General features: G+C 40.1%; 1 protein-coding gene across 1 annotated transcript in view; it reads right to left on the bottom strand.

Moving 5' to 3' along the window:
* The window catches only part of CLVS1 (clavesin 1), a 98442-nt gene extending 97829 nt beyond the window's left edge, over positions 1-613 (bottom strand). The window contains exon 1 of the mRNA XM_053962928.1: positions 523-613. The gene's annotated coding sequence lies outside the window, so the exon portion shown is untranslated. The remainder of the gene's footprint in view (positions 1-522) is intronic.
* Between the last annotated feature and the right edge of the window lie 21545 nt (positions 614-22158).

The following is a 22158-nucleotide window of genomic DNA, read 5'->3' as shown; positions in this document are numbered from 1 at the left end:
CAAAGAGCAGGTAGGTAGCAGGGACACAGATGCAGGAGAGATAGGTTGGCAGACAGGAGAAGTATGTTGGGAGTCAGGAGGCAGGGCAGTCAGGAAGCTGGGCAGGCAGGAGTGAGCAGCCAGAGCTGGCAGGAGGCAGGGAACAGGAGGAGCAGGACAGGCAGCAGGCTGGGCAGGCAAGGAGCAGGGCAGGCAGCAGGCAGAGAGCTTGGCTGGAAGGAGGCAGGAGACGGAGGGAATAGGGCTGGCAGGAGACAGGCACCAGGACAGGGAAGAGGCAGAGCAGGTGCGGGGGAGCAGGGCAGGCAGGAGGGGGCAGGAGGGAGCGGGCAGGGAGCAGGGCAGGCAGGAAGGGGGAGCAGGCAGGAAGGGGCAGCGGGAAGGGAGCAGGAGGCCGGGCGGGAGCGGCCGAGGCCGGAGCTGTCCTCCCGGCGGTGCTGAAACGCCGCATCCCGGGCCCGGCGGGGCGCGGGAGAGCCGAGAGCCGCCCTGCGCAACCCGAGAGAAGGCAAATCCAAATACCTGCACAGAGCCGGCAGCTGCCGTGGGGCGGCGAGGGGCTGCGTGGGGTGGGTTTTTTCCCCCTGTAGATGTCCTTCCTGCTGAGCTGTGTGGGCGAGAAAGATCTCCTGGCTCCCGGGTTCCGGCTCAGATCTCTCTAGAAAACTGAATGAGCGAGCGCCAGCTCCACGGGGCTGTGATTTTTTTTTTTTTTTTTTTTTTTTTTTTTTTTTTTTTTTTTTTTTGGTAGGAGGCGTGTGCGCCAAAGCCTGGGTCCTTCCACTGCCGTCCCCCTGGGTCCTAAGCCCTCCTGCCGCCCGCCCGGCTGCCTCCTGGCGCTCCCGGCACCCCCGGGATGCAGGCTGGGAGCTCCGCGCCGCCGCGGGAGGGGTGGGAAGGGGCTGCTGGAGGCCGGGAGGGCTTAGCTCGGCGGGCTTCCACCCAGCGGCATTGGCTTCACCGCCTATTTTCTAGCATCGCCTCTTTCCCAGCAAAAGTCGGGCAGAGCACAGCCTTCTGCGGCATTTACAGCAGCCATGGAAAGGTGATCTTGTCCATGGGCTGCCTTAATGAGCATGGCAGCCTGAGTTTAGAAGAGAAGTTTGTCTGGATCAGACTGCAGGGACTGTCATCAACAGCACCCACGGCAAATGTTTAGTGAAGAACGTAAAAAACAGGATAAGCTTCACCCCTGAACTCTCTTAGCCCCTCTTCCAAGTACTTCAGGTTCAGGAATTTCCCCAGCAATATAGTAACTGAGTTTTCAGGATGAATTTGTCCTCCTTGAATTCTCACAGTGTCTCCTAGTACACTTACACATTTCTGAAATGTCCTTCCATAATTCCCTTTGATTAGGCCATCTAACTACTTCACAAACTATCTTTTGTTAGAGGGATGTGTAAGCTTTAGCTGGTGGTGTGGAAAGAACAGGAAGGAAACTTCTGTCATTTAATTAGGTTCTGAAAATCACTTTCTGTACAAGCCGCATAAGACCTATAATAAACTGTACTTGGAAGACTTTGGGTGATGTAATGACCAAATTCATACTCATCTGCTCCTATCAATACAGTAAATCAAATTAAATGTACCAGCAAAGTGCGTTCTTCTTTTGTTATCTCTGTACATTGTGGAGCATAATTCCTGGGAATTGGCAGATTAAAGTCAACTGATTTTCTTGGTCTCTTTGCTTTGGACATGTTTCCTGAGTCAGTTACTGAAGGATCTTGTGTAGTGAAGATCTAGGTGGTAAATGATAAAGAACAAATTCTGCATAGGAAATGGCTAAATAGAGTAGGATTCTTCAGCACGGGAAAAAAAAAAGGGAGGAGTAAGTGTAGATAAAATATCAGTGTGGGGTTTTTTCATCCTTCATAGTATTTGATAATAAAGAGCAGTGTGAAGAAGATGAACCTGAACAATAGCTCAGTATCATTTCCAGTTTTAGGAGTAGGAAAAATGAAACCAACTAGGGTCTACCTTTGATTCAAACAAAAGGACATACTTCTTCACAAAATATTTAGTGAATCTGTGGAATTCATTTCCACAGGAATTCACACTTCAGAAAATTGTAGGACAGATCTGTGGAGAAAAATCTATTAAGACCCTTTAAACATGAAGTCATAACCTCTGGTTCAAGAAGACCCCGCTCCACAAATTGCTGAAGGCTGGAGTAATATTTGGGAAAGGATGATTATATATATGCCCTGCTCTTATTCTTCACCTTAACCATCCAGTGCTGATCACTGCTGGAGATAGACACTGTGCTAGATGGACCTTTGATCTGACCCAGTACCGGCTTCTCTGATATTCTTACATACAAAGTAGACTTTGAGAATGTGAACACAATTGGATTCCTTTCAGCTTTGCTTTCCCTTAAAAGGGGAAGATCCAGTGGTTTTGCTCTTTTCCAGAGTATACATCCAGACTCACTTGCTTTTTAGAGGAAACACACCAATATTAATGAGCAAAGGCAAAAACAATCTGTGGGGAAGATGACTTGTGTTTTTAGGATGATTTCCTGCAGAACCATTAATTTAGCCCGCAGCATGTGTAAAACTGGAATATGAGGGTTTTGCATCCTATGACCCAGCAACATTGACTGGAAGAGAAGAAGCAGAAGTTCAAAGGCCAAGAGCTCAAAAGTCTCACAAGAGCATTTGTCCCAGCACTTGATGGAAAAGCATTTCTAGCCACAGGGAAGTTAATACTCATTTAGTAAGTAGTCTCATTAGATCATTATTTTCTGCATAGAGATCAGTTTGGAGATAAAAGAATAAGCACTCTGTTTTCATAATCCTGTTTCAAGCTTCCACTCTTGCACATATGATAAAGATTAATGTACTAGCTACTGTAACTACGCAGTACTTCCCTGGGAATTGTTAATAATATTAAGTGGAATGAACAGGACTCTATAAACCAACTGCCTTAGGCAGTCAAATAAGTTGCCAAATTGGATGTATGCTTAATATTTGGGGATTTAATATTTTTATTCAGTTTAATTGATGCATTTTTTTCCTCCCTTACTGTTGCTGTTAAGTGACCAGTGCCTGCTGAGGCCCTGGATGATTGACATGTACCACAATACTATGATAGAAGCAGATCTCTAAATATATTACAGCAGGGCCTTATATTGATCCCAGTGCAAATATTCTTAGGTTTGTGTCTCATCACCACTTTATCACTTCTTTATCACTTTCTTTGTACAAAATCTACTCTGTACTCCGAGACCATGCCCCAGGTCATATCATTCTTTGCATTGTCCCAATCATTACACTTCATCTGACATTACAATCTCAGAAAAAAACAGTGTTGAAGATATAAAAGTTTGAGTTTCATAAAGGTATGTCTGGGACATTAGGAACTCCCTTGCTGGTGTGCACAGACTGAAGATGCCTTTCTCATTTACAGTGTAGAATATACACCGATAAGGAGAGAAAAATGTGCTGGTTATCACAGTTTGCCACTGAAGACATCAGAACTGACTGCACACATGGAGGAAATAGGTCACTTTGAAGGGGAGGATATTTTTTGTAAAAGAAAAGTAAAACAGGACTTTGATAATAAATTTACTCTAAACTGACCTTTCCTACTGCCACACCTACTGATACTCTGTTAAAAAACAAAACAAAACAAAACAAAACAAAACAGGGAGATAACAAACTTGAAAAGGAAATATATATTTTCACCACCAGTTGAAAGGATCCAAGTACCTTAACTATCAAGGAAGCCATGGAAGGTCAGAGTAGCTGATTGCTCCATACTTTAGGCATGATAAATAGTTTCTACTTTCTTTACAGTAAAATATTTTGTGTTTACTCAGTTAGACTAGATACACATTCTTTTGCAATATTTTTGACTCCCAAGATGTGTCATGAAACTAGGGGCTAGTCTGAATATTTCTATATCTCTGATATTACTCTCATTCATACAAAACCCAAAAGCATTGAAACATTTTAATTCATCACCATAAGGAATGAATTTTTTAACCCTAAAAAAAATTCCAAATAAGTGGAAATTTGGTCTCACTCTGCCTTAAGACTGAAACAGAGATATATATTTTTGTAACACAGACACATATTGAACTTCAGCATTTTATATCCTTAGTGTATGTGCATGTATATTCCTTAAGCTTGGACCAATTAACCCCACTGTTAAGGTTGTCTCTTCCAACCTTATTCATTCTGTGATTTTCTGATATAAGAAGGGGAATAGATTTCCTTGATGCAATTCAGGATATACCTGGTGTCATTTACTTTCTCTGTGTGATTTCTCCAATATTAAAAATGTTTTTTACCCCTTTTGAACAGGGAATTTGAGAAATAATATAGTATTGGATGTTCTCGTAGCTTTAAATTTTCTTTTGCAAACAATTTGCTGCAAGTTTCTAAAATTAACAGTCAATTTTAATAATTAATTGGGAGTTCATTCTTTTTCTCTAATCTATAATTACCATCTGGTTTTATTTCCTTTGAACGTAACCATACTAAAGCCCCAGTAGGCTAAAAAATAGTAATGCTAAAACTGCTTAGACCCAGTAAATCATTATTCTTAAGGGAAAAGTAACTCTTAGATCACAGTTCAGAGGGATTCATGTTTTAAATCCTCCCAGGTTTCCTGAACCTTTAAAATATTTAAAAATTTATACTCAAGAACGCAAAACGTATGTAAATTGATTGTTCGTATGATTTATTTAATGAGAAGGGTCCAATTTTGCCATTTTTAGTCTTGATGTAGAGAATTCACTCTTTTGCTGAGTTCACATGCAATCACCATTTCTGACACTCAGAATAGCATGTAAGTGGGACGTGAGCAAAGCTTTGGCCTCGAGCATGTAGAGGGGTGAAGATTAAATGTTCACAGCTCCATGGGAATTACAGGAGCTGGTGATGAGATCCAACACAGAGCTGGAGGCCAGCAGCAGAATTCAGGTGAAGTCAAGCTCTCAGAACTCTGATCCAGAACTTTCCCCCTCAGCTCTTCTCTGTCTCTGAACCAGTCTAAACTGGTTAGAGACAGTGGCTCTAGAAACAGATGGCTTATTTTGGGACTGTAAGGTTCATGGTGTAGACCTAGGCTGAGTAGCTTGGTTCTAAAGATCAATCAGCATTGAAAAAACTACAGATATCTCTCTGACATTTGGGTGTTGAAAACGTTGACTTTAGGCCCAGATGTGCTGTTAAAGTAAGGCGCAGATTTGGCCTCGTGTCTTCAGTCGTTTTAACTTGGCAGCACTGCTTGTGCTGGCTTCAGTGAGATAACTGTGATTTAAATCACCTGGGGACCTGCTTCTATTGAGTTCAGTTACTTAAAAAGTCAGTGCTACTGCTACTCTGGCTAAACAATAAGGCAGTGTCTTGCTAAAAAACTAAGTGCCCTTTTGCAGAGAGAAATAATTTGTGAGTTGTCAGGTTTTGCATAGCTACTACCTAAATTATAAGACCTTTAAAGAATAGCACAACAAAACTTTGCCATACTGTCTAAGATGAATATCAGAAATAATGTTCTTCCTGATGCTGGGGTAAGGCAGCCTAAGGTAGGCTGGTAGGGCAAAAAAACGTGTACAAGGAGGTCAGTAGTCCAAAAAGTAGATGAGTTCCTCAAGGTTTAGGATGACTGTTAAAGAATTGATTCAGAAAAGTCCTCTTGGGAAAAACCTGGCTGATAACTGCTTCTTTGCTGCATTGGGATCAGTTTGCACATAAGCAACACTTCAGTCTGATTTGTAGCATACTGATCTCATATATGATTTGTTAAAAGCTTGAAATATGTAAGCTGTTTAATGTCAATTCTCCAGTGTGTTCAGGGTTCCTAGGCGTTCCAAAGTCTGTTGTATATTTCCCTTTCTGTATAATAATTGCAACTTGCTCCTGTGCATTTGGCCAAAGTAGCTTTAACAGTTGAGCTCAAAGTGTGAGAATGGAACACGTGAAGTGATAAAAGATGATTTGAAGGTTGGTAGTTGGATTGGAATAGTTAGAGATGAGGCAAATAACAGGATACTCATCTGATTTCTTAGTTTGTTATGTGATGATTTATTTCTGAAATGATTTTAAATGAATGGTGTACATAAATGCATGCAGCTTTGGATGGCAATAACATAAATCAGCAACAGTAATAATGACTGTAAGTTCTTGCATGTGTAAACAAGCATATGTGCAATATAAATTCTATTATCTCAATGCCACTGAGGATATAGAATAATCTCACATTTGTGACTGAGTAAAAGCATAAATTTTTGCTGGAGATATAAACAGATGGAGGACATAATGCTGCACTGGATAGCTGAAGTCTGTTGAAAACTGAAGAATGTGGTGTATTTGTATACATGTACAAAAATAGAGACAAGAATTATGGCTGCAATCCTCAGCAGATATAAATCAACCCCATTTTGCTGACTGTGGTGGAGGTGTGCTAACTAGCCAGCACAGGAGTAAATCTCTGTATATAAAACAACTGTTACACCCATTAGTAGTTTGATGTTTTACATTATTACTTCAACCAGGAGCATAAAGGATGTATCAATCTGCTGAAGCCACTCCACAGAACAGTTGTATTCTTCCTGGGATTCAGCACTGTAATCAGGGTGTAAACAGCACCAATATCATCTTACAAACACTGGGTATGTTTTAATGTCATCGAGGAGCCCTGGCACAATCCACCTAGAATATATATCCAACAGTGGGGCATACAGCAATCATGTACTTTTTAACAGGAGGGAGGTATTTTGCTTGTCATAGCTGGTGAGCCCCGAGGGAGGTGAGGCTCCTGTCATCCTGGTTCCCAATATATGCTGATTCAGTCATTAAAATGTGCATTCATCTTCCTTCTCCCAAGACCTAGCTGTGCACGGCAGGTTTAACTAAATTGCCAATAAGAAAGCCTCTTAAATCATCTGCAGTCCTGACTGGCAGCCTCACAAGCAGATGCAGCAACTGATCCTGAGGCAAACGGAGTCTGTTCAGCAGCAGCTTTGCACTTCTGTGTGTACCAGCTAGGTTTTTTTTTTTTTTTTTTTTTTTTTAATCATTAATGGGCGAGTACCTTGAATACAGAGGGGGGAGGGACAAAGGAAGAATGAGAAAAGCAGTTGGGAAGGGAAAGGTGAGACTATCAGAAAATCCTCATTTCCTTTTCCGATGTGGTACCCTCTCTGCAGCTGTAGGACAAAAGGAACAACCTCTTCTCTTAAGTCTCTTAAGCCCCTAGCTTCAGGGTATGGAGAACTATTAATCAGTTTGTTCTCATGCAGCAAGGACCTGCAGGAGGGCAGGCTGGAGAAGTGCCAAGGACTGTCACTTCACACAGCCTGAAAAATCTCCTCCCTTCAGCCGAGATTTTAATGGCTCTGGGACATGCCTGTCTGTGTATGTGCATGTATACATGTAGAAGAGAGAGGAAATGTATTCTCTTGTCACTCTTCCATCTCTCACACACACTGCTGCAAAAACTTATTTTTTCCTATGTGTACATGAAACGTGGTTTCAGTAACTGTTTGCAAAAGTGCTGGAAAGACCTGGTTCTGGCAGGAAGCCCTCACTGTCAGGCATTGTTGGAGTCTATCACGGCTGCCAGATCATCTCTGGAGAGGCATAAAATCCCAGAAACTCTTTAATCAGGTGTTCAAGCCCAGTTATTGCCTAACTAGCTGGGCACAGTTAGCTATGCTTCTCCTTTAGTAAAATGTCAAGATTTAACTGTGGGCTGTGGTTTTCCAGAGGGAACTGTGTCTGGCCCTCCTCGATACAGGGCTTACGATCAATCCCATGAAATCATGCAGCAGTTTACTCCACACTAATGCTAAGGTTAAATTATTGGTCTGTCACTCTTCCTAGGATGTGGTGCCTGCACTGGACAAAAGCCGAGAAACCATCATTAAATTGAATTGGCTCTCTCCATGTACCGGTCATCTCGTTTCAGAGCAGACACTGTCCAAGTCCTGCTGTTGATTGTTAAGTGCCACAGACCTCCAGCAGCCTTCAGGACATGTCAAATACCCTGCATGGGTGAATAACCAGGTGGTGGGTGAATAACCATATGATGGAGTGGCTCAGCATGGGTATTTGTGTGTGACACAGTTGCAGTCTCTCTCCTCTCACATGTTTTTTTGTTTTTTTTTTTTTTCCTGGGGAACTGCAGTAAAATGTGAAGAGGTGGCAAGTATCTACTTGTCTTAGATTTTGCTGAAAACCATGTGCTTTTCAGCACCTCTGAAAAGCTATAGACAAGTGTAAAACCTGAGGAAAAAATGGAAAAGCATGTAGTACTCAAAATATATTAAAAAAAAAAATCCCTCCTTGAATTCCAAACAAATCCCCTTAATCACATAAGCTTATGAGATCTGGAAAACATTAAGAGGAAAAAAAGAAATTAAATGTCTTCCAAAGTGGTACTCAAGATGGGAGGACTTTGCTAGCAGATTTGTACATTGCCAGACAGTAACTTGTCTCTAGCAAGATCAGAAGAAAGAAAGGTACTATAGATCTCCAAAGAAATCACTCCACTCTAAGCCACTGAGGGGAGGGATCTGGTAAAAAAAACGAGCCCGAGGGAGACCTCATGAAGAACATTTGTCAGTATAATTGGTGTTCTAGTGATGAAAGCATCAGTAGTTGGTGGTAGTGAGCACAAAAAATTATTTTGTCTCTTTTGCACCATCTTTAGTGTGAAAAAGACTCTCTGCAGACAAAAGATTTCCATGCACTTGGTATTAGCACCCTATGTCTGATTGCCCAGTTATGTTTGCTGACTTTTCTTCCTATAGGCAAATGTTCATCACATAAAATCAGATCAGAGATTCACAGAATCAATCAGGTTGGAAAAGACCTCTGAGATCATCGAATCCAACCTGTGACCGAACACCAATACATCAACTAGATCATGGCACTGAGTGACACATCCAGTCTTTCCTTAAACATCTCCAGGGACGGTGACTCCACCACTGCCCTGGGCAGTCCATTCCAATGTCTAGTCACTCTCTATGAAGAAATTTTTCCTGATGTCCAATGTGAACCTCCCTGCTTGAGACTATGTCCTGTTATCCTGTGATGACAGGAGTGGATCCCTGGGAGAAGAGGCTGAACCCCGCCTGGCTACAGCCTCCTTTCAGGGACTTGTAGAGAGGGATGAGGTTTCCCATGAGCCTCCTTTTGTCCAGGGTAAACAATCCCAGCTCCCTCAGATGCTCTTCATGAGACTTGTGCTCCAGATCCTTCATCAGCTCTGTTGCCCTTCTCTGGAGCTGCTCCTGTGTCTCAATGTCTTTCTTGCGGTGAAGGGCCCAGAACTGGGAATAGCACTTGAGCTGTGGACTCACCAGTGATGAGCACAGAAGGAAAATCCTTTACAGATCACTGTAAAGGATGTAGAAACTACAAGACAGGTCCGGTAATTTCAGCTTGTTTTCTATGACAAAAATTCTGTGACAAGTTTTCTTTAAAAAAATCAGTCACACAAAGCTTGAATTAAATATGTGGTAATGAGACAACTTCTCAAAAATTAGTACATTCCCTAACAAGTAGTAGATTTAAACCAATAAGTTGGTGATTTGATGTTACAGAATAAATCAAAGATTAAAGGCTTTTTCTGGGACCATTTAGGAAAAGAATATTAATAGAGGATGCTAAGGAATTTGAACTCAATTTTAAAGCAAATTTGTTTTCCTTCTTAAGTTCACAGTTAAATCTCTCTTTTCTGTTGGTTACAAAGCTCTCTTCTCACCCTATGTTAATTTGATTTTCTCCCTGTTTGTTGTTGCTTTTTTTTCCTTAACATTGCTTTTCTAAGGGACAGGACAGCTACAAATGCCAGTGTTTCTTTATAGAGAGCAATGAATTTTCCAGCTAATTTTACTTTTTTAGGCCAAGAAAACTATCTCAGGGAGGACACATCTCTGTTGCACCATGGACTTGTACTGTTTGGGGCCTAGAAATCCATCAAGCAGGGCACAGCACTGTGCAGGGAATCAGTCCAGACCCATAGGCATGATAGGGACATTTATGTAGCCAAATTCTCTTTGCACTCAGAGAAAAAAAAATCCTGTCTCCAGCTCTAAGAAAATCCTAATAACTGATTTGACATCATTTCCCATTTGAAACTTTTCAAATAAAGAAAAGAGGTGATATTTCACACGGTTTTTGATTAATGTCCTGCACATTATGCTATACCAGGAAATTTTCCAGCTGTGGCACTTGCTTTTTTCATGACCACACTATACTGGTGGCTCATAATCTTCCTGTAATCAACAAGTGCCCCAGGGTCTCCCTCCTTCTCTGTCATTTTCCTATGAAACTCCCAATTTGCAGAAGTTCATGTTATAAGCTCATTAAGTGTATGACTTTGCACATTATGCAATTAAATTTCATCCCATTTCTAATACTCTACTCTCAAGGTCATTTAGTTTTTCCTGTACAATATTACATTCTCCCTCTCTGTTGAGCTTTGTGTCATCACCAAACTTCATTAGTACATGCCAACTTCTTATCAGGGTCATTAATGAAGATGTTAAAAATCAATCCCAAATGTTTAAGGATTTCCACTAGTGGCAGTTTTTTCCAGACTAATTATTGTTTCTTTTCTTTTGCTGATTCTGAACTCATATTTGTGTTAGGTATTGGTAGCTAGCTACAAATCAGGCAGATGAGATCTAGTCTTTGATTTAGTGGTTTTTTTCATGTATTTTTGTCCTGTATTTTAAACAGATTTAGTCATCTTTGGTATCAAAAGGTAAAATAATCATCTAATCAAACTACCACTATTAAACCCATATTATATGTTGTTCTGGTTTCTACTCAATTTCCTGTTTTTAAATATTCATCACTTCAATATCTGTGCTAATCTTACATCTAATTCAGATTAAATTCTTGATTCTGGATTATTTGCCTCTCCCTATTGTACAGATGGGTAGTGTGTTTGGTGTTTTCTAGTCAGATGATGCTCCTCCATTCTCCATTAAAAATTCACTTTTTTTTCCTTTTGCATTTCAGTGTGTAAATCACCTTGTTTCTCAAAGGAGCATATTAAGCATTCTTACACCCAGATGTGGTCATCTCTATCTCTGTGCATTCCTGCCTATTAGTCATTTGCCCTCTGCATTCATCCCATCAGTGTCATATTTCTTACTGAAAAATGAGGCAAAGTATTAGTCTGGATTTGGAGTCCTATCATTATTATGTTTCATATTTAGCCTGTACTCATTACACAGAGGACTCACTTCATTATTTATTTGCATGATGAGATTTTCACCAATTATTTTCATTTGATTTGCAAGATCTAACCTTGTTTTTCTTATCCATTTGTACTCCTACTGCTTTATTGTTTAGAACAAGCATGGATTACACTCATTTGTCAACTCCAAATGATATACAGTTTTTCCCTCCACTGTTACTTCTAGTGCACTTTCTCCATCACCTTTATTAATAGTCCTCAGTGAGACTGCTGGTTTGTGGCACCTCGGTAATGCAGCTGGAAGTACAAAGGTGTATGAACTCCTGCCAGCTCTCAGAAACTGCTGGGGCTGCCCTTGGTTCCCTCTGGATACATCAATCAGTGGCTTCCAGGGGGGGACAGAGTGAGCAAGAATTTCTGGGAAAAGGTGGGATGGTATGAAGTGTGGGCTCATTAAAATCAGACAAAATCTCTTCAAACTGGAATGTCTGGGGTTTGTGAAGTCTACCTGAGAACCAACATTTTTTTCTTTGCTGCTCTTGGTATTATGATATTTAACACTGGCACATCACCACAGGGTATGAGAATGTTGCATACAAAGGCTACTATGCAAGCATTTGGAATGTGCTGGGAGAACCCATTTGTATGACACGTTTCAAGGAACAAAATTAAAACACTGGTTTATATTCAAGGCGCTGAGGGATGGCTGAACATATGCCATGAACATATAAAGTTGCCACCTCTCAGCAGAGAAACCCTAACATATAGGATATGAATATACTCACCAGTTTAGCTTGTTTCCTTTGACTTTAAAGCTCAATGGAAGAGCAACACTTCATAGATGAAGTGCTCTGAGAACCCACAACTGACTGGTTATTCCAAATTCCTGCTAACTTGCCATAGCCTGATGGAAGGCATCAGTCCTCAGTGTAGTTTCTGTTAATTCAGTGCCAGCTGTTACTGCTTATAACAGTAAAAGGATAATCCTGAAGTACTGACACCTCAGTTTTGGGATTCGGGAGGTCTGTATCTTATTCCTGTCTATCTCACAGATCTGCTAAATGACAGTGAATAAAATTGTTACTCTGATTTCTTTACATTTCCTTCTCTGTAGACTTGGAATAGCAGTGCCAACCTAGAGCAGGGAGATTATAAAGGTCCTAATTCTTTAACAGGGGTAGTGTGATTTCTGAATCATTAAAAAAAGTATAATATATTCACAGGTCAATATATTATAATGGTAAATAAGCTACACATTTTGAGGATTCATTGTATAACTTTTTTTTTTTTGAAAGCCAGTATTTTAATTCTTAAATAACAGTTTCTCTTAAGCAAATGCTTCTGTGTCTTATAATAGTAAGAAGTGACACTACAAAACAACAGTTTGAGACAGAGCCAAGATATTTTCTACTCCTTTAAACTGGAACAAGAATTTCTCAGCCTTGAAGCATGACAGCTATTCAGGAGTCGATTTTTCTGGCTTTGAAATCTGACTTGTACTTAGCTATGGGATCTGACAAGTTTCTGCTGCCTTATATCATCCCTGCTCACCTGGCAGCACAGAAGAAGGTGTCGCACACTAATCTTTCAAGCTGAAGCTCCACTGAGAGGACAGTGATGAATGTCAGTTTGAGTCTATTGAGCTTGTGGTGGGTGGGCAATGGATAAAGGTTAAATAAATAAAGCAGCAAGAATTATAAGATGAAATATAGTCTATTCATTCTAGTGTATTGCATATAGTCTGATTCTTTGTGTAGTCAAAATGAGGTTTTCTTGACCAAACAGTGATCTTTCCTAAATCAGCTGTCCCTACAAGCCCATGTCCCAGTGAGGTTTTTGTCTACTTGAATTACTGGCCCTGGCAGAGAGTTCCATATCTCTACTAGGAGGAATATGGTTTTGGGAAAATAATAACCACTCTGCAAGAAAACAATCATCCTTTGACTTATATATCCCTACACCCTGCTGACTGCTCTTGTGAGTAATCTCCAGCTATGCATGAAGGCTCAGTGTATCATTCCTTAGGCGAACAAATTTCAACAACAAGATGAGCACAGTGAGTGATTTTTAAACACTTCTAAAGCTGCCAAACCAAATAAAAATTCCTTCAGACCAAGGCTGCTCCTTGATGCCCCTTCAAAGGTATTTTCATGATGTCTTCAATTAGGTTGTGGATCAATACAGTTGTACTCTGTGGGAATATTTTAGTTCATCATATGGTGCAATTATCCATGACTACAGACACAAAACCAGCAATCACTGGCCAACTGAACATGTGTTAATTGGAAGCGTGAATGCTCTAAAACAACCAACAGCACCAGTTCCTTACATAACCACTGCTTCTGTATTTCCTTCTTGTTGTGGATACCTCTTTGTTGTGGATGCAGCTAGGGTGAGGGTTTCATTCCCTACTTCCACTTTTGAGGCATTGTTCAATGCCACATGGTACAAGGCACAGCCTTTCTTCTAGATCTCATCAGTCACTTTCAGTAACAGCAGTGCCACAGCTACCATTAAGTTTCAACTCCCTCTTCTTGTCTGTACTCACTTTTCCTTGTAAAAAAAAAAAAAAAAAAAAAAAAAAAAGAGGGAGGAGGCTGTTTCATTAAAGCAGCCTATTAAATCTACCTGATAATTTTTTTCATGGTGTTATTTTTGTTAAGCATGTATAGCAATTCAAGTCTGTATTAAATAATGATAATATATCTTTCAAAAAATAAACTGTGGTGTGTTTCAAAGCAAGGAGAAAGGCATCCCATCTGCACAAAAGAAATTCAGTTAGACACAACCCCAAAAATCTGCTTGAGATTGAAAATAAGAGGGAAAGTAAGTTCAGAAAACGCTTTCAATATCAGAGATAACTGCTTTTAACTGCTACATTTATTGTGAAAAGAGGAGATAATCAAGCCAGCTGATCTGTCAGAAAGATGAAACAGTCACAGATGACAGAATCTGGCTAGATAGGGTGGATATGCCACTTTTCTAGTGTGGAATGTGTCTGAGGGATTTTAGACATTAAATCTGCTAAAACACCCACTGAAAAGCATACCCTGTTAACCTGAACTGTTCTTACTACGCAACCAAGATGTGGTTAGGCGCCTATAGGCCCGAGATGCTCTCCTCTCCAGCTTTTGGCTCTGGATTGCTGATCTCTGGGCAGAACCTCCCCTGGAGTCAGAGTTCTGAGCCTATTCCCCCCTCCCTGCAGGAGGCAATCTGACTAAGTTAAGGAGTCTAATTGACTGACTCCAAAGTCAACTCCCTCACTCATAATAAAAATTATGAAGAAAGCTAGAAGGAATATTCTGCCCACCAAGCTTTCCCTTGGGAGCTGGGGCTCTTTAGTTTGGCCACATCTCTTCTTCATTACAGCTCTGTGAGTCCAGCCTAAATACATCCTTTGTCCTGACCCCAGCCCTGATCCTGGCAGACTGACTAGACTTCCCATCCGGCTCTTGGATCAACCTAACTATAGTGGGTTAGCAGGGCTGTCACTGGACTAATGCTGAACCTCATCACTGTCCCTGGACCTGATCCTGACCCTGCCTGGCTAAACTTCCTGACTTCTTGTTGGGGAGGTCACAGACCCTGCTTGTCTTGTTGCCACCCTCTGCTCCTGCCCTTGCAGAGCAGCTTGTCCTTGCTGCTCCCTGACATCTGGAAAGCATAAACCCACATTCCTTTTTACAAAAAAATAGATGTTTAAAAGACACTTTGTGGCTCTAAATATATACCAAAGCATCCCAGAGGTCACAATCTAGGGCTCTGTGGCTGAATCATGAGAACACCACTGCAGCAGAATATCACAGACTCATAAAAGCATTTTCTGGGAAGGACTTCTGGAGAAGTCTAGTCCAGTCTCCTGTTAAAAGTGTTAAGATCATGTCAAATCATCTGTAGCTTTGTCTATCTCAGTTTTTGAAACATCCAAGAATGAAGAGTCTCTGTACAACCTCTTTCAGCAGTACATTGCCCTCTTTCTTCTCTTAAACTTCACCTCCCAAGGTGCAATTTGTGGGCATTTATGGTTGTAATTGGTACAATACTTCAATTTCTCAAGTTGCCCTGAAATCTTTCAAGTCCCTTATTTATAGAATCACTAAAGTCCTTCTGGTACAAAAGTCTGAGTTATCCTCTGGGCCATGTCAATGCTCTAATATGCTCTCTTTCATTCTGGTCACTTCACTACTTGTTTGATGTTTGTTACTTTTTTTTTTTTTTTTTTTTTTAAAAATATTCAAAGAAAGGTTCATAATTTCTTTTAAAATACACATGGAAAATGAGACCCCTGCAGTACATTTATACCTTTCCAGCAGACTGCTGAGAGGGTGGACTGGATACAGCAGGCTAGGATATTGCAACATGTGAAAAGGTCCATCTTATTGAGTACTTGCTGGGCAGGTGAGAGAGACATGCACAGCCCTGGCCACAACGCCTGATGGAATTGCCTTTGATGGATCTAAACATCAACCCACTCATGGGTTTTGTTTAAGAGATATTCAGTTGTTCCCATCCAGAACAGATTCCAGGACAAATCTAGTCTGCATGCTGTGCTCCTGGTCAGGGAAGTGGGACCCCAGAGTGAAACAATGAGTAATCCAAGCTGACGGGCTAGTGACCTGCTGACCCTTAGATAAAGAGCTCATTATTGATGCTGTTAACACAGGGAAAAGAGTGATCCAAATCTTCTTAAGTATTTCCACTAGATGGACAGTTTGTCAGGGAGCAAGACATCATGATTGACATCTCTTGGTGAGTGAAAAGGCTGCATTGGCCAAGTGTCACTTTTATTTCAGTCATGTGACACTTAAGGCGTACTTTACCAATTTGTCATTGCTGCATTTTGCTCAAATGCTCTGTTAAGTATTTAGTAAAATAAATACCATAATGCTGTTTATTCTTTTGGAGTCAAATGGAATTGTAGAACTACAGAGTTTACTTTTGATGAGGACTTACTACAGCCTGATACACATGTTTTGGAGCATGGGAAAAATAATGAGAGGGAAAACCAGCAGAAGTGTCCCCTTTCAGTATTTCTTGTGTAAGAATTCTGAGTAAAGCCCTCCATACCACTTTCTTTCTGAAAACTTAATGACAGATTTTGGTAATGCAGAGATTGTTTTTGCTGATGTTGTAGGACCTCATCAACATATCTGAAGAATGCGGTGAGGGACTCTCCAGTCAGTTATCAAGCTTACAACTATTCTTTCAGGAAGGGACTCCATTGCTTTGGAGAACTCCAGGCCAACTGCTTTGATGGAGCTAGTGGCAATTTTTCTCAAACTCTAAGTTGTGGCAGCACTGAATACCAAACCAACACTGAACACCAAACAGCAAATGATGCAGCTGAGGAAAAGGGAAAAGAAAAAACACAGAAACATAGTGTTGGGTGCTTCAGACTATGACAGTCAGACTGTTGCCAAGATTGAAAAAATGTTAAAAAGCTTATATAATAGACATTTACAACTAATATTATCACTGGATTTCCCAAATGTAGGCTGTGTTCCTTTCAGGCAAGCACATTCAGTTTCTACCTTATTTTTGCCCTCAATGAATCATAAATACTGACTCAGAGAGACGGGAAGTGCTTGATAGCTATTTCTCTTCCACATTTGGAATAAAGCAGGCACATGTTTCTTCCCTTAGGATATGCTGGATAAAGGACATCTGTGACAAGGAAGGATAAGAAATCTGCTAAAGAAGCCCAGATAATATAAAGTGGAAGCTGGTGAGGATCTTCCTGAGCACACTAATGGTCAAGCAACTTGAAGAATGTAGTGTACAAAAGACAGAAGGAATATTGGGTCAAATCCTCATATTTGAAAGGGGCTTGAAGACTTCAGCATTTATTATCTGGTTAGTCTAACATTACCAGCATGGAAAACAAGGAATTTCATCTGAAGCAATGTACCACAGAACTTAATTTATAACTACCCCAAAACAACCCCTCCCACCCAAAACACTCCAACCCTAAACCTTTGAAAAGACCACAGCATAAAAACTAGGGTTTTTTTCTGAAAACAAAATAAAATAAAACAAAAAGAGGTTCATTGGTTGATAAAGACTCTCTGTTGACTATCTCAAGGCATGGATTCAATGCCATATAACCTCTTGGCTTAAACTTCACACCCCGAGAACGAGGGGCTCTCTTATGATGTGATGCATCACTACTCTCTACATCTTTAGGAGACATCTCTTCGAGTGGATCTGCTCTTCCTGTCTGACCCATTGGAAAGTGTAGTGATGAATAAAAACACCTTTAACAATAACAAATGCCTTTCTATTCTATCCAGGAAAGGGAAAGAAAAATTAAGGTACAGCTATACAGGTTCTTGCAAAAGGCTGCTGCTCAACTTAGCTCAGCTTAAGTGTCTTTCTACACTGATGACATTTGGCTTGCACTTATGTGTATTTGAATCTCTTACCTGTATTTATCTAACAAGCCTTTTGTTCATGTGTCAATAGAGCTAGAATCTTGCCTCAGGATTATCTTACTTTATTGCTGTAGTGCCTGGTACAGCAGATAAAGCTTCTTATAAATTATAAATTCACATAAATAAAGCAGCTTAATTAGGTCTCCAAAATGGAGACCAGAAGTCAGCTGTAGATTTTATGGACTCTTAAGAAGCAGTGATGGATTTGAAAGTTGGGTGGTCACTCTGCAGGCACTGTCTTATTTTAGAAGTCTGAATGGAGAAAATGTGAGATTTCAGATGGGGATTGCTCAGCAATGTGCCCTCACAATTCACATTAAAAACAGTGGCTGAATTCTGCATTTCTCAAACATCTGGGGAATCATTTAACACACACCCTTTAAGGCCTCTTAAAATCCAGTGTAATGAGGGACATGCAGGGATGGATTTATACAGCCTCTAGATGTATTCCTGGAAGAACATGCCTCTATATAAAAAAATGTGAGGAAGATTTGACAGTGTATTCACAAAGGAAACAGCAGGTTCTGAAATTAAATGAGGCAATAAGCTTTCAGCTCAGAAATCTCCTGTGAGGTACTGTAAAAACAGCTACAGCACCAGGTAGTGCGATGTCCTCTGATCAAATGAACTGTAGGACATGAACACAGAAAAAAAATGGATCAGATAAGCAGCCTGCTCCAGGCTGCTTCCCTCTGTGACAAAAATATGTGCTTCATCCCATGACTTTCCTGGCATTGTCTGCCACAAAAAGCTTTTCTTTGTTAAGGACAGAAAACACCACATGGTAATGTGCCGCTCCCCACCTGATGATGCCTGTCCAACATCCTTATCCACAGCAGCCAAAGAGCAGATGCATCTGCCTGTGTCTGCAATGTATCATTGTTGAAAGCATTTCAGATGGCTGTGTTGGCAAATGCTGGGTTGGCAAAACCTAGCTGTAGGCATGAGGTAATTCTCCATGTGAATTCAGAATATTCAGACAAATACACCTTAGCCTGTGTGAAACCATGATGGAAAGGCATGCACACTAGCTACAAAAATAAATACAATTATTAGATGAAACCACTCTACCTCTGTCCTAAATACAGGAAAATCAAACCTAAGGAGTTCTGACTGATTCCACAGGTTAAGTCTCAGGAAGCAGACTAGAAATTTCTATCTTATATTAAACATATAAACATGTTAGAACCCTGCTAACTGCTCTAGGCCTATTCTTTCCATTTTCTTCCATGTTAAGTGTCATCAGTAAATTCCAGCACGAGCAGCTTGCTGCCACTTTGATTAATACTAAACTGACTATAATAGTCACAACTCTATCTTCACACAGTTATAGCCATTTCTAAATAGTCAAATAACCAGCCAGTATGGCATGTTATATGCTGCTAGATCAATATGGCATAAACTTGCACAGCCCCCAGCAGAGCACTGAGCAGGGTTGTGTATGGCACTGCACGCAGAGCCAGGCATCAGCTGAGACACTAAAAGCAGTGGACACATTTAAGCTGAGATAAAAGTACAACCCTTAAAATGCTGCTTGTCACTCCTCAGTCACTGTAAATGTAACCAAACAGAAATTACTATCAATCTTTCAACAGCTACAATAAGGAACGTGTTGGCATGTTGTGCTAAAATACCCTTGTGCCGGGCTGCTTTCAACACAGTGTGTTATTACTGGTAGCCTTACAACCAGGGACAGGTGGGAAAAGAAAATATTTACCACAGACTGCTCCAAAGAACTGCCTAATTGCTTTTAACAGAAGTGAACACCCTGTTCCCTGGTTTTCAGAGTGGCTGCTATGGACAGAGCTCTACAGGAGAACGTACAAACCCTTAGGTCACAGTACCTTGTACCAAAGATACAAGAAGAACTGGATTTAAAAATGGGGTTTAAAACACAAATTTTCTTTACATTCTTTAATCTGCTTATGTTGAGAGACAACAGTTTTCTTATCTATGAGACTTCTTTACTAGAATTTGATTTTTTGCAGGCATGAATCAAAATTAATTTCATTATGGGAGCTCTTTGGGATAATGGAAATAATTTCAAAACAAAACAGATGCAAGCAAAAGGTGGTTGAAGTCAGGTGGGGGTTGGTCTCTTTCTCCTGACTGCAACTGACAGAAAAAGAGGACACATTCTTAAGCTGTGCCAAGGGAAATATAGATTGAATATTAGGAATTTTTTTTTTTTACAGAAAGAGTGATAAAGTACTGGAATGGTCTGCCCAGAGAGGTGGTGGAGTCACCATCCCTGGATGTGTTTAAAAAAAGGTTGGATGTGGCACTCAGTGCCATGGTTTAGTTGAGTTGTTGGGGCATGGGTTGGACTTGATGATCTTGGAGATCTCTTCCAGCCTAGTGATTCTGTGTGATTGTGTGTGTGAAGCACATGAGGAAAGAGGAACCCGAATACTTCAGGTCAATTCCTTTCTCTATTGTTCCAGTTTTACACTAGATCACAAATCTGCGGTGAATGGCAACTGAAAGGTGAAGATGTTTCGTTTTCTCATATTGGTTATTTGCAGAATCTTTATGTTAAAAGACAAAGGGAGATGTATTAATTTATGGAACAACACCAAAATTTATCTTTCATTATAGAAATTATTCTCTCATTAATTATTAGGGAAATATCACTTTTATGGTGAGGTTATTAGAAACAGTAATTGGACTATTCTTCATGTCATAAATTTAGTACATTGTAAATGAGCAGTCTATATTAACATTTAAAAGAACCATTCCTACTTAGTAATAACCCAAGAGGTGCAGGACAGGTTCAGTGAATTGATAGAGAAGTGGGAAGAGTTGATACTTGAAGCAAAGGCCACTTATCCCACTCAGCCAATAATCCCCAGGAAGAACATTGTGCCAAGATTTGAAAAGATAGAAGAAAGGTTTCATTTTTGAGTGAGTGAATCTTGCATCTTGAACACATTGAAGAACAGATGCATGCAGTCACATAAAGATGTTGTTATTTTTTCATACTTTTACATTTGTATGCTATTGGATAGAGCTGGCTGAATACTAGCAGATATTTAAGGCACCTACCTTCGAAGTTCAAAGATTTCCACCCTTTTGGAAATGGTGGAATATATGTTTGCTTGTAGCTTACAAAGCACTGGAATGAGAATCAATAATGAGTTTTTATCCAGAGCTCATTTGTGACACTGCGTAAATCAGTTCTGTGAGTTCATTGCTAAACATCTGCAGAATGAGGATCAATGAATGCAGAAAGAGAAATCCAACAAATCTTGGTCACTATGTTAATTAACAAAGACAGTTCCAAAGGATTTTGAAATCTGTAGAAAATTAGAGTAAATAATCAGATAGGATAAAAACAGAGAAATTCAGTTTCAGTTAATACAGTTAGTTCAACTAATACAGTTATGTCAAAGCCCTGAGAAAATTAGTGACAGTTTTTAGAACATATGAACACAGATTTATAGTGAATATCATAATCCCCTGATGACTTTAGTCTGAAAAAGATCCTAGAAAATGCAGAAAAGGTCTGTGGTAGGATAGTGTGAAGGTTAAAGCTATGAGGAGGACTAGACACAAATTTAAAGGGAAAGATACAACTGAGAGTGGCAATGTCCTGAGTGTATGAAACAACAAAACATGAAAAACAGGCATTTGAACATAGTTTAGCCTATAGATTATGACAAGGAAGAGAAATATCCTTACTGAAATGCAACAGACATAAAATAGCACAAATACTGCATTTTGTACCAATTAACCTGTGTGAATTGTTGTCACAGGACTCCACTGAAGGAAAATAGAGAAGTAAATTCCTGAAAAGAGGAGCATCTGCAGCTCAGCCTGAGATGACCTTGGAATAAGAACTATGAATCCTCATGTGTTGCAGTATCAAGCCAGGGCCAGCTGGGTCTCAGAGAAAAGTTCTTCTTTTGTGTCCCAATAAGAGAAGGGAGCAGAAGTGCTATGGTTTAAGGGCAGATGTTACAATAAAACTCTGCTTTGTAATGGCATCACAGCTTTTGTCACTGGTTTTACACATCTGGAGGATAGGATTTGGTTATTTACTGAGAAATGTAGTATTAAAATGCTAGCATGCATGTTACACCTTTTTCATGCAAGTGATTCATATTCCTCTAAATCACTAAAACTATGAGAATGTATTTAGCTTTTTATTGATTCCAAGAAGTGAAAAAATTGAATGGCATTGAGGATTTTACATTGAAATCAAGTTAGCTATGTATTGCAAATTACATTGAGTTTTTTATCTTTTAATCCAAAAGAAAAAACTATTTAAAAACAGATTGTTGCTTAGTGGTTAAAACCAAGATGAGGTCTTGGTTATTCTAAATTATATTCTCGGCTCTGAGTCAGAACTCTTGTGTGAATTCAGACAAGTTATTTAACTTCTATGCATTTAAATTTCCTCATACCTGAAAAATGGATCTGCCAAATGAAGATGCTGCTGAATCATTAAGTGCATTCTGTGTTCCAGACATGAAAACTTTATGGAAATGCAAAGTGTTATTACTGAGCTTTGTTTTGAAGCTGACAAATGAGTCAGATTCCTCTAGCTGTCACCCCACAT

This window comes from Vidua chalybeata, chromosome 1 (genome assembly GCF_026979565.1).
Source record: "Vidua chalybeata isolate OUT-0048 chromosome 1, bVidCha1 merged haplotype, whole genome shotgun sequence".
NCBI classification, from domain to species: Eukaryota; Metazoa; Chordata; class Aves; order Passeriformes; family Viduidae; genus Vidua; species Vidua chalybeata.
Note: the sequence above shows the minus strand (reverse complement) of the source record. Positions and strands in the feature narration are given on the sequence as shown.